This window comes from Chenopodium quinoa, unplaced genomic scaffold (assembly GCF_001683475.1).
Source record: "Chenopodium quinoa cultivar QQ74 unplaced genomic scaffold, ASM168347v1, whole genome shotgun sequence".
Classification (NCBI taxonomy): domain Eukaryota; kingdom Viridiplantae; phylum Streptophyta; class Magnoliopsida; order Caryophyllales; family Amaranthaceae; genus Chenopodium; species Chenopodium quinoa.
The window spans coordinates 532,727-548,269 of NW_018745395.1; the positions used below are offsets into that span (position 1 = coordinate 532,727).

The 15,543-nt window shown below is 33.2% G+C and overlaps 2 pseudogenes; both read left to right on the forward strand.

The window, feature by feature from the left end:
• The first annotated feature begins 3,243 nt into the window (after window positions 1-3,243).
• On the forward strand, window positions 3,244-7,462 carry LOC110712876 (annotated as a pseudogene).
• Window positions 7,463-9,961: 2,499 nt separating this feature from the next.
• On the forward strand, window positions 9,962-15,543 carry LOC110712941 (annotated as a pseudogene).

Genomic DNA, 15,543 nt, shown 5'->3' on the forward strand with positions numbered 1-15,543 from the left:
CATCGCGCATATCTTATCGGAGCAAGACCAACAATCTTATCAAAAAAGGTGTAATGCCTCCACACATCTGATGTTCGTCCACGCTTACTACCACTAGTGGTAGTGACTTGTTGCTGAGAAGAATCTTGATTCTGAATAGTGTTTTGAGAATCTGAAGTTTCTAAATAATCTTGTCTGTCCTCATCATAATTTTCATACCCTTGATCCATTGCTGAAAAAACAGGATCAAAACAACACATTTCAGCCTTATAACAAATAATTGTCCCTATCAATGCTAACACATTTAGGTACTTTTTACACTCTAGTTAAGAGTCGAAAACCCATTACATTGAGATGTACACTTAATAGTGAAACCAACAAATAGAATAGAGAGTGAAAAGTCATTAATCCCATATTATTTTTCTATAAACGCTAATAAACTCATATAATCAAATTTCAGTAGCAACCCATTAATTTTTAACTACTAGAAAATTAAATACTCATTAAGCTTAACCTAACTTACAATTATACAATTATATACTCATTAGGTAAAAAAGGCACCCAAGAAGTTTTCATTTTAACAGCTCTTTCTTGTACCATCTTTATAAAATTCATCTGCCTCTTTTTGATCCCATAATACCTTTCCTCAATTAGAGATTTTCTTTTCATTCTCATTTTTCCTGATTTAAGTGAGAAAAAAACAATTAATTTCACAAATTAGAAAAAACCCCTTTCTATTAAAACCTACATTATAGTATAAGCTTAACCTAATTTACTATTTCTAGCCCAAAAAAACATATACATGCAATTCCAATTTTTAACACAAAATTAACTCAATTAAACCAATATTCAAAAGGGTTTTCATATTTGGCATGATAAAATGAAAACCAGATAAAATTTTAACTCAGAATTGAACAGAAGGAAATCATAGCGAAATTATGAATCCATACTATTTTGAAATTAAATTAATCAATGCCATGAATGATACTATCTATACATGATATAAATAAAAAATCACAGATTATCATGATTTTTGTTACAAAAAATTAGCACATCAATGAAAAAGCAATTCATTGATCAATTTTCCCTCAAAAAAACTAATTTCAGTTAAAATGAAATCACAATAACAAGTACACAGAAAGCAAGGAACTTTGAATCAAACAACACTGAAATAGAGTAAGATTGATTACCAGTGAAGGAATTATACAATTATACAATTATATACTCATTAAGGGGAATTATAACTACAACTTTAATTCTTCTACTTCATAAATCAGATTAAATCAGTTGCAAGAAGTACGAGGAAGAGAGATATCATACCTGGACAAAAAAAGAGAGGTTTAGAGCAGCAACAACACTGATAAGCGAGGATTAGAGCAGCAACAACACCGATGAGCAGCAACAACGAACGAAAGGCGCCGTGAATGAATTAGGGAGAATTGAAAATGAATGAGAGAGACGACAAACGAAGAGGCGCCGTGAATGAATGAGTGAGATCTGAGAGGAGATGAGGAGAGAAAGAACTAGGAGGCGTGAAAGTGAAAGTGGAATTAGGGTATCAAAATGGTTGAGATGTAAATCTAACCATTGATTTTTTAATCTATGGTTGAGAATGGTTTTCCGTGTGTGTTGTGGGGAAAAAAATCTAACCGTAGATTGTTTTTAATCTATGGTTGAGAGTGGTGATCCGTGTGTGTTGTGGGAGAAAAAAATTAACCGTAGATTGTTTTTGATCTATGGTTGAGACTGATTAGATGATGTTTTGTGTGTTGTGTATTCATTTGATCGGGATCAGTCTCCAAGACGCGTATTAAAACATCTACGTAGTATATCTTTATTTTCATACAAGTAAAAATTATAAAAACGTTATATTAATAAAATATATAATGATACAAATTTAAAAAGATCACTCATGAAGTCATGAGTCATGACTCATGAGTCTCGTGACAAAATTAAGTTTTACTGTTTTATAGATTAGTGGTAATTTATGGTCAATATTTTCAAAGTTTGACCCCAAAAATGACAAAGGGACAAAATAAAGGGACGGGTGGAGTATTAAAATAATAGTTAGAGATGGTGTAGATCATTATACTTAAACTACACGAACAATGATCCTAATTTAATTTAAAACAACAGCTCAAGTTATTGATCCAATCAAAATAATGTTCACTAATTTATAACTTTGTACTAATACATACGAAGTATTTAACTATGAGATGGTTAGATGCTATGCGTTAATGTGTACATACGATCGATTGAACTAATCAATATTACCTTGTTAATAAATCATTAATGTTTTCTTTCATTACACAAATCAAACTACTTTGTAATATCTTCATAATTTCATGAAAATATATAAAGATAAACGAGCCATAATTACCAGTCTTGTTGATTAATCAAGTATCGAATTACCAAATTGCAAATTTCCATTTAATAAGAACTCATCAAATCATGACTTTGACACTAGTATTTAAATGATTAAATAAGAAACATATAACAACCTAGTTGTAAAACAATAATACATTAATTCACTAACTTTTATAATCTACTTCGTAATACACTAGTAAGATCAATATGACTAAACTTGAAACAGAACATGATATATATTTATAAAATCAATGTGAATTTGTTTATAATATGATGCCTAAATATGAAATGATGAAGTCTTTACTTTATATAAAACTTGTTAACCAGCAAATACTATCAAATTTCAAACCAAAACCATTTAACTGCCCAAATCCAAACGACTCGATAAACAATTGATTTTTTGAAACCGAAAACCGACCCGAATCGTAATTTAGTAAACTCGGAATGGAACCGATCCGAATAACGTTAAACCGCAGAAGAACCGAACTAGTTATAAATTGAACCAAAAAAGAACCGGATCAATTATAAACTGAACCGAAAAAAACCGAACCAGTTATAAACCGAACCATAAAAGAACCGAACTGTTTCCAACCCGAAACCGCTTCCAACCCGAAACTGTTTGAACCGGGATAAAAACTGTTTACACCAAACCATTAACAAACCGCAACCCGTTTGCATCGAACCGTTTACTACCCGGACTGTTTACAACCCGAACCGAATTAAAACCGATCAAGATTAAACCGAAACCGAATCGAACCGATAAATATTTAAACCGAACTAAAACCGACCCGCGAGACACTTAAACCGATTTAATACCGACCCGATTTAATACCGAACCGATTTCAAACCGAACCAAACCCGAACTGTCAAACCGTTTGACAGTGCTAATTATAATATTTTATTTTTAATTTGTTATTCAATTTGAGAGAATTTGGAAAAATAAATTTAAAAACAAAAAGAAAAATGGCGAGATCATTGCATAATTTGCACACTATATTGCTCGCCAATCATCCCACAATTGCAGAAACATCGTATCCTACAAAGAAAAACCCATTTCATCTTCAACTTCATCATCAACTTCGATTTCCAGCTTCATTCAATCGTCACTTCTCAAGAACTCTAACCATGTCGCTTAACCCAGGTACTTGTTTCACTTTTTCTCTCTCTTCAAATTAATTTAACTTGAAATTGATTTGCAGGTGAAATACCCACTAACTTTTATTTGCATTTGTTGAATTTTCTGCATGAATTTAGCTATAATATACTGAAATGGGTTTTTGTTTTTATATATATTTTCTGTTAATAATTATAATTTGTTGGAGTTTTTTTTTTTTTTTTTTTTTTTTTTTTTTTTTTTTTTTTGTTTTTTTTATGCATTTATATATTTAACTATGATTATTGTGATTTCAGTGCTTCTGGTTTTAGGTTTTGATTTACTGTATTGGATTCTTTCATTTGTTTATTTAACAAGTACTGAGTGTAAAATTTGTGGGCTTAGTATGAAACTTTAGTTTAAATTCAGAAACTATGCTGTTATTGTAAATGAGAATACTATCTTAAACAAAATGTTACTACATTGACTGAACCATCTTGTTCTTACAGTTAACCAGCCACAAAAGATGGTTGTAGTCAACGATCAAAGCGAAAAGCTGGTTGGGTTGTTACACGATACAGGATCCAAAGATGTTGTGGTAGTCTGCCATGGGTTCAAAAGTTCTAAGGTCGCAACAATTTCAATTAACTGATATTGTTATAATTGCTCTTGATCAATTTGAGTCATACATTATTGTGAATTAGGTGTTATTGTACTTATGTTCAGGAGCAAGAAACCATGGTTAATATCTGTGGTGCATTGGAGAAGGAAGGGATAAGTGCCTATCGGTTTGACTTTTCTGGAAATGGGTATGTGATGATTGATAATCTTGTAAATTGTATGCTAATAGAAAGAAATTTCCTGATTGATATTCTTGTAAATTGCATGTTAATATAAGGAAAGTTCCATTGTTTGTAGATTATGTCAAATTGTCAAAATGTTTAATAGTTTACATCGACTATCTTCAGGGTGGAGGAACACGGTGTAAAAAACCTTAAAACGGCCAGACTGGGATAACTTTGATAGAAAATAATGACACCATATCTTCCTTATTTGTATGGTGCTTGTAGCTTTTTATATGTTTTTTCATTTTTTGATGACTTTTATATGTATTATTATGAACAATGTATTTTGGCTGGCATTGGGAATTGGTTGCTTTTCATGATGAAAGGGTGGGAGTTTCTGCCCTTTCTGGTCTTCCCCCTCGTTGGGCACTTCAGAGTTTGGGTTGTCTTAAATACATTTACTATAATATGTGTTTTATAACTGAGAGGTGGAATATACCTTATATTTTATGCAACTCTATGTCCTAATTACCCTTTACATTTTTATCTCTTTTTAGTGCAATCTTCAATTTTGTTTGCTTGTGTTATGCAGAGAAAGTGATGGTGCATTTGCCTATGGAAACTACATGAAAGAGGCAGAAGATTTACGTGCTGTTGTCAAGAATTTCAATGGGGCAAACCGTATTGTGAGTGCAATTCTAGGCCATAGTAAAGGTTAGTTCCTATATTTAAGAACAGAAATCTTTAATATGCTCAGATAGAGAACAAATTTAGATTCCTTTGATGGATTTAAATTTTATGTTCCTTGACATGTCCAGTCTTTTGCATGCAATTGTCAAAGTCCTTAAGCTCCAACTTGGTTTGCAATTACCTAACAACCTTTGTTTCCCTGGATTTTTGGCATATCCTTAATTTTTCCTCGGGTAAATCAACATCCTACAATTGACCTGAAATGATTTGGACTCTGGTTTCGAATGCTACAGGTATAGTAGCTATAGCAACAAGTCATGTTATGAGAATATCTTTGTGTTGCGCTTTGCATAAAATAATTAGCTATTTTAACTTCATAGCTTACATATGGCTTAAAGAACAATTCAGGATCACTAGATAAGCATGGACTTTGAGGGGTTTCAAGCACCTTTATCATGTGTTTGGCCCTGTTCTCTAGAATGTGTTGTCTTTGATTTTATTCTTGCTTTTTATTATGATTTTGCTAATTGCATTAAGGTGTTGTTTGTGGAAAGGTCAAGGGAACGTAACATTAATATATTGATGCTTTGTTTAGTTGAGATTAATTTTTCTGAAAGCCTGTTCTTACAGGAGGTAATGTTGTCTTACTTTATGCTTCGAAGTATCATGATGTCCGCACAGTGGTCAATCTGTCTGGGCGTTATGACTTAAAGAAAGGCATAGCAGAGCGTATGGGTGAAGACTTCATGGAAAGAATCGAGAAGAAGGGATACATAGATGTGGAGTGTAAAAAAAACAGGTATTGATTTATCAACCAAATTAATGTCCCAGACTCCCAGTTATTTGTATTTATTTCTGCTTGTATTATTGCTTGACACCATGATACTTGTTTGGCATCCTTGATGAGAACGATGACATTATCTTGATAATGTGTGTGTATCTTCTAGGAAAGTTATTATATCGTGTGACCAAGGAAAATATGATGGATCGCTTGAATACGGATATGCAGGAAGCAGCCCTTATGATTGATAAAAATTGCAGGTTTGGAGAGTAATTTATTACTATCACAGTACAACACAAAAAAAGAACAAAAAATGTCTTTTAATTGATTTTTGTTTTCACGAAAAGAATATCACCTTTCCTCATTCTTATTATACATGCTTTACTTTTGCCGCTTTATAACATTATGGCACATTCTCACTCAACTATATCTGCTTATCAACAACCATTTAATAAAGTATCTGTTTTGGGAACCACATAAGTGGTTGTGTTCATGAACAGCCTTTCATTTTCTAATGAATTCTAGTTGATATTAAAAAGACCATATTTAAATTTCCTAGTTATTCTCTCTCTGATTAATTTTTTAGGGTGTTGACTGTTCATGGATCTGCTGATAAAACTACCCCTGTTGAGGATGCATATGAATTCTCTAAGATAATACCGAACCACAAATTGCATATCATTGAAGGAGCAAATCATCCTTTCTCTGAGCACCAAGATGAACTAATCCCAGTGACTGTCAACTTCATAAAGTTGTGCATGCAGCAAGACAAAGAAATCTCTGGCTAGGTATGTTGTGCTTATTACTATCATTCAAATGGTTTGCAATTTTTTGTTTGTGTGAGTCGCGAGCCCTGCAATGGTTTCCTTACTTGGGTTTATGCACACTTCTGTGACAGGTTTACCTCAGCTGACCCTGACCGTTTATTCTTACATAATTCCTGTATCATGGTGTTTAAATTTATGAAATTGGCGAAAGATCTTTTTGTTTAGAGCTATGGTTTTGATATTCACGTTACTTTCTCAATGTTATATATATAAACCTAAATGACTAAATTGTTATGTTCTTGATATTCACGCTATGTGCTCAATGGGGTGATGTATTCACCTGACAGTTTTATGGTATACTGTTGGTCACCAAAATCTATGATAGCATATAACAACCCTCTAGGCTTTAGTATGGGGGCTTTAAGTAAATTGCAGTACATTAAATGGTTCCAGCTTTGTTACTTAATATACCATAGGCAACCACATCGTGCTTTTGTTTTGCTCAGCCCAGGGGCTCTTAGGTCTAGTATTGGGAGCTTTTTAGTGGATTTTGCTTCATAATGTTTTTAACCTTTTGGAAACTCAGTAGTTTTGTGGCTAAAAAGATAATGCTTCCCTTCGTGTGCCATTCATTGGTCTATTTTGAGGTACGTAGCAACAAGATCAGCTACAACCAGATGTTGCACCTCCATTGCCCGTCAACAAGTATTCAGGAAAGCAGCCAGTGAAGGACAACCTGCAAGCACTTGCAGTCAGCAAGTTACCACTCAATAGAAGCTTTATGATCAAACTCCTGAATATATATTCAGAAGTTAGTTGCGACTATGTTAAAACAGAATCTTGTATTAATATCAGTTCTTTGTAATGACTTGATTCTGATTCATTTCGAGTTTCTAGGCTTAATGATGATTAGTTAGAATGCATCATCATTCATCATCCTGTTGTAAATACAAGTAAATAGTTCTTCTCACTCAGTCATAACAATAAAAAATTTCTTACATCTCTCTTTCTCTTGATAAATTATCTCTGTAGTTCTCCCTAAGTTTGTGAATCCATGAACTTCAAAATGAGATGTCGATCTTCTTGCTACTGCTTTATTAACTACTGTTTAATTACCAAAGTATTGGCGTAGTGGTAAGGAAAAAACCTTTTAACCTTGAGGTTGAAAGTTCAATTTTTACTAGTGGGAAAAAGTCACCAATTACGATAACCTTTAAATCAATGTCTTTCTTAAACTATGCAGATGCATTAAAAAAAAGGCTAAAGAACCAGCCCAACATGGGTTCCCAAGATCATTGCAGACGACTGCGATTTCTCCGGGGGCGTGCGCACTTACACCTCTAGCACCACCATCCAAGCGTCTTGCTTTGGAACTCGAGGCCGTGGCTACGGCATTGGTGGCCACCATCATGACAGTTATGGCAACAATGAGCAAGAGAACCTCAACATGTTTCCTTGCCTTAATTTTTTTTGGAGTTTTTGTACAGTTGTACTTGTCTTTGCCTTTCTTGTATTACCTTAAACAATCTAAGTCCAACGTTGTTATGTGACAGTTAATGATGTTCACATTTTTAAAATGCACTATTGAAAGTCAATGCTTAATCGTGGAGTGATACATCGTACAGGCTGGCAACGACTATACTATGGTATGCCATTTCTTCTGAGGTTGCTCTTATGATTCTTACTCTAATACTACCTCCGTTACACATTATGTGCAACGATTTGACATAAAGTAGAGAGGAAAAATGTCTAATCGTTGCACATAATATGTAACGGAGGTAGTAGATTAAAACCATGTAGTTTACCTTAATTTCACTAATATTGTGAAAAATGAATTTTGACAAGGGTTGATAAAACCACCAAAATTTGATTTACAACTAAAATTAATTGTGATAGGCTTACGTGTCTTACAATATTTTGACAAATTCAACTCAATCACATAAAGTCCACATCAGTTAAAAGGTCGAATTAAAAAAACAAAAATACTACATGTAATATAAAGTGACTTTAAAAAAATAATCAATTGAAAACTCAAATTATGACACACGTACTTCAATCAATACATCAAATAACAAAGTTGACAGCATTAAAATGAATTTTCAATTGAAAACACTAAGTCCATCAAATGGAGTCATACATACACAATTCATCTCATATACAACAAAGGGAGCATTATTTGCAAGTCATAAAAAAAAACTCCTTTAATATGTTGCAATTAATATGAAACAAAAGTATATTTAGCCATTTAGGAGACCATTGATCTCATTGGCAAGTGCCACCGAACCAGGCACTACAAGAGTGTATTAGGCAACATGTACCAGCCCAACAAGGTTTCCCGAGATCATTGCAGACCACTGCCAAATCACCGGGGGCATTGATGATTGTAACTGCAGGGGCACCGTGCAAGCGTCTTGCTTTGAAACTCGGGGCGGCAACAGCACTGGTGGCAACCATCAAGACAATAATGGCAACAATGAGCAGGACAACTTCAACGTTAACATGTTTCCTTCCCTTCATATTTTTAAGCTTGTTTTATGAGTATATGAATAAGTGAATAACCACGTACTTGCCTTTGCTCTTCTTATATAACCTTCAAAAATAATGACCAACTTTATTATTATGTGACAGTTAATGATTTTTCATTTTTAATTATGCAATAATGAAAGTCAATGCCTGATCATGGAGCATTGATCGTTGTTGAGTATAAGTTGTAAAGCTGGCAACAAATTGTACTATTTCTTCCAAGGTTGTTTGTTCTTACTCCAGATCTTTGAAATTTTTATGGTATAGTTGAGTATTGGGAAAAAACATTATACATATTAACACCTTTGAATATTTAGTTTCAATAGTTATTATTGCTCTTTTTTTTTTTTTCCTTTGTAATTATATTAGTTTATGCTTTATTGATCAAATAACAATTATTGATATTTAAAGTAAAACCCCGATGCATTGTCTTAGCCAAACACTAATAAGGGTTTGTTCAGATTTTTTGAATTGAGCTGAACTAAAATAAACTGAACTGAATTGTTTAGTGACAAGGAAATGAGTGGAACTGAACTGAACTAATTGGAGCTGAACTAAACTAAACTGATCTGATCTAAAATTAAGCAGAAGAGAACATAAAGTCATATGAAAACTATATTCCGGTGCGGAGAAAGTATAACAATTTGGCCCTATTCACTCCGCCTTATTTTTGTCGAATTTAGAGTCTGTTCTCATTGACTGAACTCAGCTGAATTGAACTGAATTGAACTGAGCTGAGTTGAACTGAGCTGAGCTGAACTGAACTGAACTGAAATGAATATTTTATAAGAGAAGAAAATTAGGAGCTGAACTGAACTGAACTGAATTTCAACGTAAGAGAACAATCCATTAATTTATTTTTGCTAAACTAAAATCATGTTTACAAATTCTTTATATCTATGTATTTTTTCTTTAAAATTACTAATTTTTCCTAAATTAAAACTATTTTTATTGAATATTATTTTTAATTTTTCTATTGAGTGAACAGACCTGATTCCATGTTGTTCATAAAATAAAAATAAAAAATAAAAAAAATGTCGAGATTATTGCATAACTTGGACACTATACTGCTCACCAATCATCAAACATTTGCAGAAACAGCATATCCTTCAAAGAAATACCCACTTCATCTTCATCATCAACTTCGATTTCCTCCTTCATTCAATCGTCGCTTCAATAGATTTCCAACAATGTCGTTTAACGCAGGTCTTTCTTAGTACTCATCTTCAGATATCCAACTTTAATCTTTTCATCTTTTCATAATATAAACAATTTTTAATCCAAGTTGAATTGGTTTGATGTATGAAATACCCACTAACTTTAATATACTTTTGGATGAATTTCCAGCAAAATATTATTATGGTAAAAATTGGGTTTTTATATTTTTAATTTTTTATTAGTTTTGTTTATGCTATGATATAATTGTGATTAGTGTGCTTCTAGTTCTAGGCTTAGATTTAATTTCAGCTTTAATTATTTATTTTGTTGGGTTTAAATTTCATTTGTTAAATTTTCAGTATGTAATTGAAGCTTGTTGTAAAAAAAAATGTGATGTTAGTATGGGTTTTTGGTTTAAGTTTAGAAACAATGCTGTTATTGTAGAAGATAAAATTTAAGTTGAGAGGTTTTTTTTTTTTTTTTCTTTTCTTTTAATTGATTGATTATAACTCAGAGAATATCATGTTATTTCAGCTAACGAACCACAAAAAATAGTCGTAGTCAATGATCAAAGCGAAAAGCTGGTTGGGCTGTTACATGATACAGGATCCAAAGATGTTGTGATCCTTTGCCACGGGTTCACAGGTCGTAAGGTTTGTAACATACAATGTATACAATGCTGTAACTGACGGGTACATTTAGTTTAACGTTCTAATAAAAAAGTGTTCAGGAACTTCATATAACTGATTTTGGTGGAAATGATATTTGATCAATTTGAATCATACATTGTTGTTGAATTGTGGATCCTATTGTACTTGTGTGCAGGAGAACAAAAACATGGTAAACATCTCTGATGCGTTGGAGAAGGAAGGAATAAGTGCCTATCGGTTTGATTTTTCTGGAAATGGGTATGTTGTGATTGATAATCTTGTTAATTACATGGTAATAGAAAGAAATTTTCTTGGTTTTTCGATTATGTCAAAGTTCTTAGTGATTACATCTAAGCTATGCTTGCTATCTTCAAAGACGTCAGAGTGGAGGAGCACGGTGTGAAAACAAAATCTTCAATTGGGTAGACTGCATAGGCAATTCAACAATATAGGGACAGCTTAAAGTAAATTTAAAAAAAAAAAAAAAAAAAAAAAAAAAAAAAAAAAAAAAAAACACCCTGTATTTCTCCCTTCTAAATGTTACGGAGTACTATATGGTTGAACTGTCTATCATGGAAGAGTAAAATTTAACATAAAGTTTTGGCAATGTTTTTTTTTTTTTTTTTACAAGCATCTCTGAATATGGTGCTTGCAGCCGTTTCTATCAAAAACATAATACATCTACATTTTTCTGGTTTATTGCTTTTGTTTGGCATCGCAAAAAGGTTACCTTACCGGCTTGCCCTTTGGCCTGGCATAGGGAGAAGGTTAATTTTCTTGATGAAAGAGTGGGAGCTTCCTGCCTTCTCCCTCTGTTGGCACTTCATTGTCTGTGTTGTCTTACATACATTCTCTTCAATTTATGTTTTATAATTGACAGGTGGAAAATCCATGTTTAATGCAATCTGTCCCTATTACTTTGCACATTATTTCTTTTTAGCACAGCCTTTAATCTTGCTTGCTTGTGCTATTCAGAGAAAGCGATGGTACATTTGCCTACGGAAACTACTCGAAAGAGGTGGAAGATATACGTGCTGTTGTCAATCATTTCAATGGGGCGAGCCGTAGTGTGAGTGCAATTGTAGGCCATAGTAAAGGTTAGTTACTATTTTTAAGAACAAAATTTATCTCTTAGGATCAGTTAAAGAACCAATTTAGATTCTTTTGATGAATTTAAATTATTTTTCTTCTCTACCAAATCAACATTCTATGATTGACATAATTGCCCTGATTATCAGCCTATATAGCTAGTCTTCTGCTGGACTTATTATCTAATTCATTCTTCTTTCCAATCTTTCTTCTACCAAAGACAAGCCTAAAACACGGGGTGTTGGTCTTTTATGACATTGAGATGCTGCCTTTGGAAAGAAATCCAAAACAGGCAAATATATCAGGAAAATGCTAATTTTTTGGATTAAAATGATTTCTACTCTGGTTTCTAAAGCTGCAAATATATTTAATTTAGCAAAGATTTTTATGAAACAACTTATGGCATACATTGCAATAAAGAAATCATAAACATCTTTATGTGTTGTGCTTTGCATAAAAACTAAGCTTTACTAACTTCACAGCCTACTTTTACACCAAAGAAGAATTCAAACAAGCATAATTTTACCATGTATTTGTCCCTGTTCTCTGGAGTGTGATGACTTTACTTTTCTTCTATCTATTTGTAATGCCTTTGCTGAATAGCATTACAGTTTGTTTGGGTAATGTTAAGGGAGGGAAAAGAAGGGAAGGGAAGGGAAAAGAAGGGGAAGGAAGAATGATGAGTTTTCCTTCCAAATCTCTCCATTGTTAAGGAATCATTTTCATAGAAGTTAATCCCTCCATTTTTCTCCCCTCCAATTCCCTTCATCCCTAATTTGTTATCCAAATGAAAGATACTCCCTCCCTCTGTCCATTTCCCTTCCCTTCCTTTCCTTCTCTTTCCTTCAATCCAAACACACACTTAGAGAAATGTTTGAGCTTTGAAGTTTACTAGATTTCTAGCACAAGCAATCAGGTGATCTGGATTTGTGTAAAACTCAAGGGAATGTAATAATACATCACTGCTTTGTATTTTTGAGATAAGTTTGCTGAAAGCATGCTCTTACAGGAGGTGATGTTGTCTTACTATATGCTTCAAAAGTATCATGATATCCGCACGGTTGTCAATCTGTCTGGGCGTTATGACTTAAAGGAAGGCATAGCAGAACGTTTGGGTGAAGACTTCATGGAATCTATTGAGAAGAATGGATACATGGATGTGGAGTGTCAAAAAACAGGTATCAATCCAATAACCAAAACATTGTCTCAGTTAGGTCTACTTTTCCCCAATACCATCTTGTATGTAATGAGATGTGCGAAGATTGAGTTTGATCTAGGCTCTCATTTCTGCGTGTATATTGCTTGGATTTGCTTCCCCTCTTGATACTTGTTTCAATTGTCAAAATTGAAGTCCTTGATGACATTGCCTTGACTATACTTAGGTATCTTGTAGGAAATGTATTGTATCGTGTGACCAAGGAAAGTTTGATGGAGCGCTTGAATACAGATATGCATGAGGCAGCCCTTAAGATTGACAAAAATTGCAGGTTTGAAATAAAATATTGCTTTCTCAACCCTATTAAAAAAATTGAAAAAGAAACCTTGTATTTGATTTTTGTTTTTAATGAAAAGAATTTCTTTTTTCCTTGTTCTTATTATAACTGCATTGTTTTCACACACTATAATATTAAGACAAACTCTTTATTTTCATGTTGAATTGTTGAAGATATTTACTTGCCCTTTCTATTCTATTATAATTGTCATACTTTTCTTTTGTATTCGCCCCAATTTTATTTTTACACTTTCTTATATGAACTGGATCCACTTATAATTGATTTCTTTTCTTTTCTACTTAAAGTGTTAAAGTTAAGATATTTACTTACTCTTTCTATTCTATTTTAATTGTCACTACTTAAAGACTTGAAGGAAACATGGGGTTGACAGATGACCTGTTCATTAAAAATCTAACATATGTCTTTATAGTGTTGAAAATGACTTTTGATTGGCAAGTGTCTATTATTCTTCAACAAAGTCAAAGTGGAGACCAGAGAGCTATACTAAGTTATCCAAGCATGAGAGGTAATCTGATTGGCTTGGGATCCAGTATGAGATGGACATTGTAGATTCATCTCTCCCTGTTTCATGTTTCATCTGTCATGCTGGACTAGTTCCTTCTTTTGGGAAAAATGGGAATGAATTATATGGAGCTTTTACTTAATCATACGGAATTCGATATAAGCGGTTTAAAGCTATGCATCCTTCTCTTACTAATTCTTGCTTATAAACTGCTCATTGGGCTAGTCTTAAATACTCTGTAGTTGAACATGAAATAAACACTTTTTGTACTTAGGACAAAACCTGCTTGACATTTGTTGGATTGTCAATGAATTATTAAGCATGATTCTCATTAGTTAAGAATCATCAGGCATAAGCACAGCGCCTTTGGAGTGTCTACAACATTTTTTTTATCAATATTTAATATTGATTGAACTCATCTATGGCCCAATTATTATTCAGATTTCCTGCATGTCAGGCATAGGTCTGATAATAATTCAAACTTTTAAAAGCTGCGTTTTCATAAATATAATAATCCATGCCTCTCTCCTGTAATGATTGTATGAGACACTTTTGAATAGCTGTAGGTTTATTTTGTAATCAGTAGCATCCATGGTCTCATTTGAAAGTACTGTCGAAGGTGATTTCGACCACCTCCTCTATCCAAAGTTTTTTTTTTTTTTTTTCAACTACCTCCTCTATCAATAACATTTTGGCCTTTGTAATCCACTCTCATAGTCTCATTGTTTCAACTTACAGAACTGCACTTCAGGGACATGGAAGCTTTTACCACTGATTCATCAGAATTTTCTTTGCATATTAGAGAAGAAATTAGATAAAATATAATTCTATTTTTTTCTGTGTCTGTGTGTGGGTGGGGGGGGGGGGGGTTCTCATCAACCAATAGGATATCTTTTATGGGATCTGTTTAAGTGATTATGTTCATGAATGGCTTTTTGTTTTGTTATGAATTCTAGTTTATTATAAAGGTACTATAATTTCAATTTCCTAATGATCTTCTCTCTGATCATATTTTTTCAGGGTGTTGACTGTTCATGGAACTGCTGATGAAATCATTCCCGTTGAGGATGCATATGAATTCTCTAAGATAATACCGAACCACAAATTGCACATCATTGAAGGAGCAAATCATTCTTTCACTGAGCACCAAGATGAAGTAGTCCCAGTCGTCATCGACTTCATTAAGTCGTGCATGCAGCAAGACAAAGAAATCTCTAACTAGGTATGCTGTGCTTATTACTTTCTCTTGATTGGCTAGCAATTTTTTGTTTGTATAATTGTGTCTCGAGCTCTTAAATGCTTGCCTTACATGGGTTCTTGCACATTTCTTTGACAGGATCAATCAAGCAGATATTTGTTCTTACAGAATTCCTGGATTGCTATGGTCTTAATATTAATGATAATTGTTCATTGTTGTGCATATTATTCACCCAAAAGATTAAATTGTCGAACAGTTTATATTAGCTGCTCCCAACAGTTCTTTATGGTATACTTTTGTTGCCAAAATCTATGATAGCACACATAAGACATAACAACCCTCTAGGCTTTAGTATGGGAGCTTTGAGGAAATTGTAGTCTTAATAAGTGGTCCTTCATGACTATCTTCACGTTTCGGAAACTCAGTTGTGGCCTACACTTTGTAGTT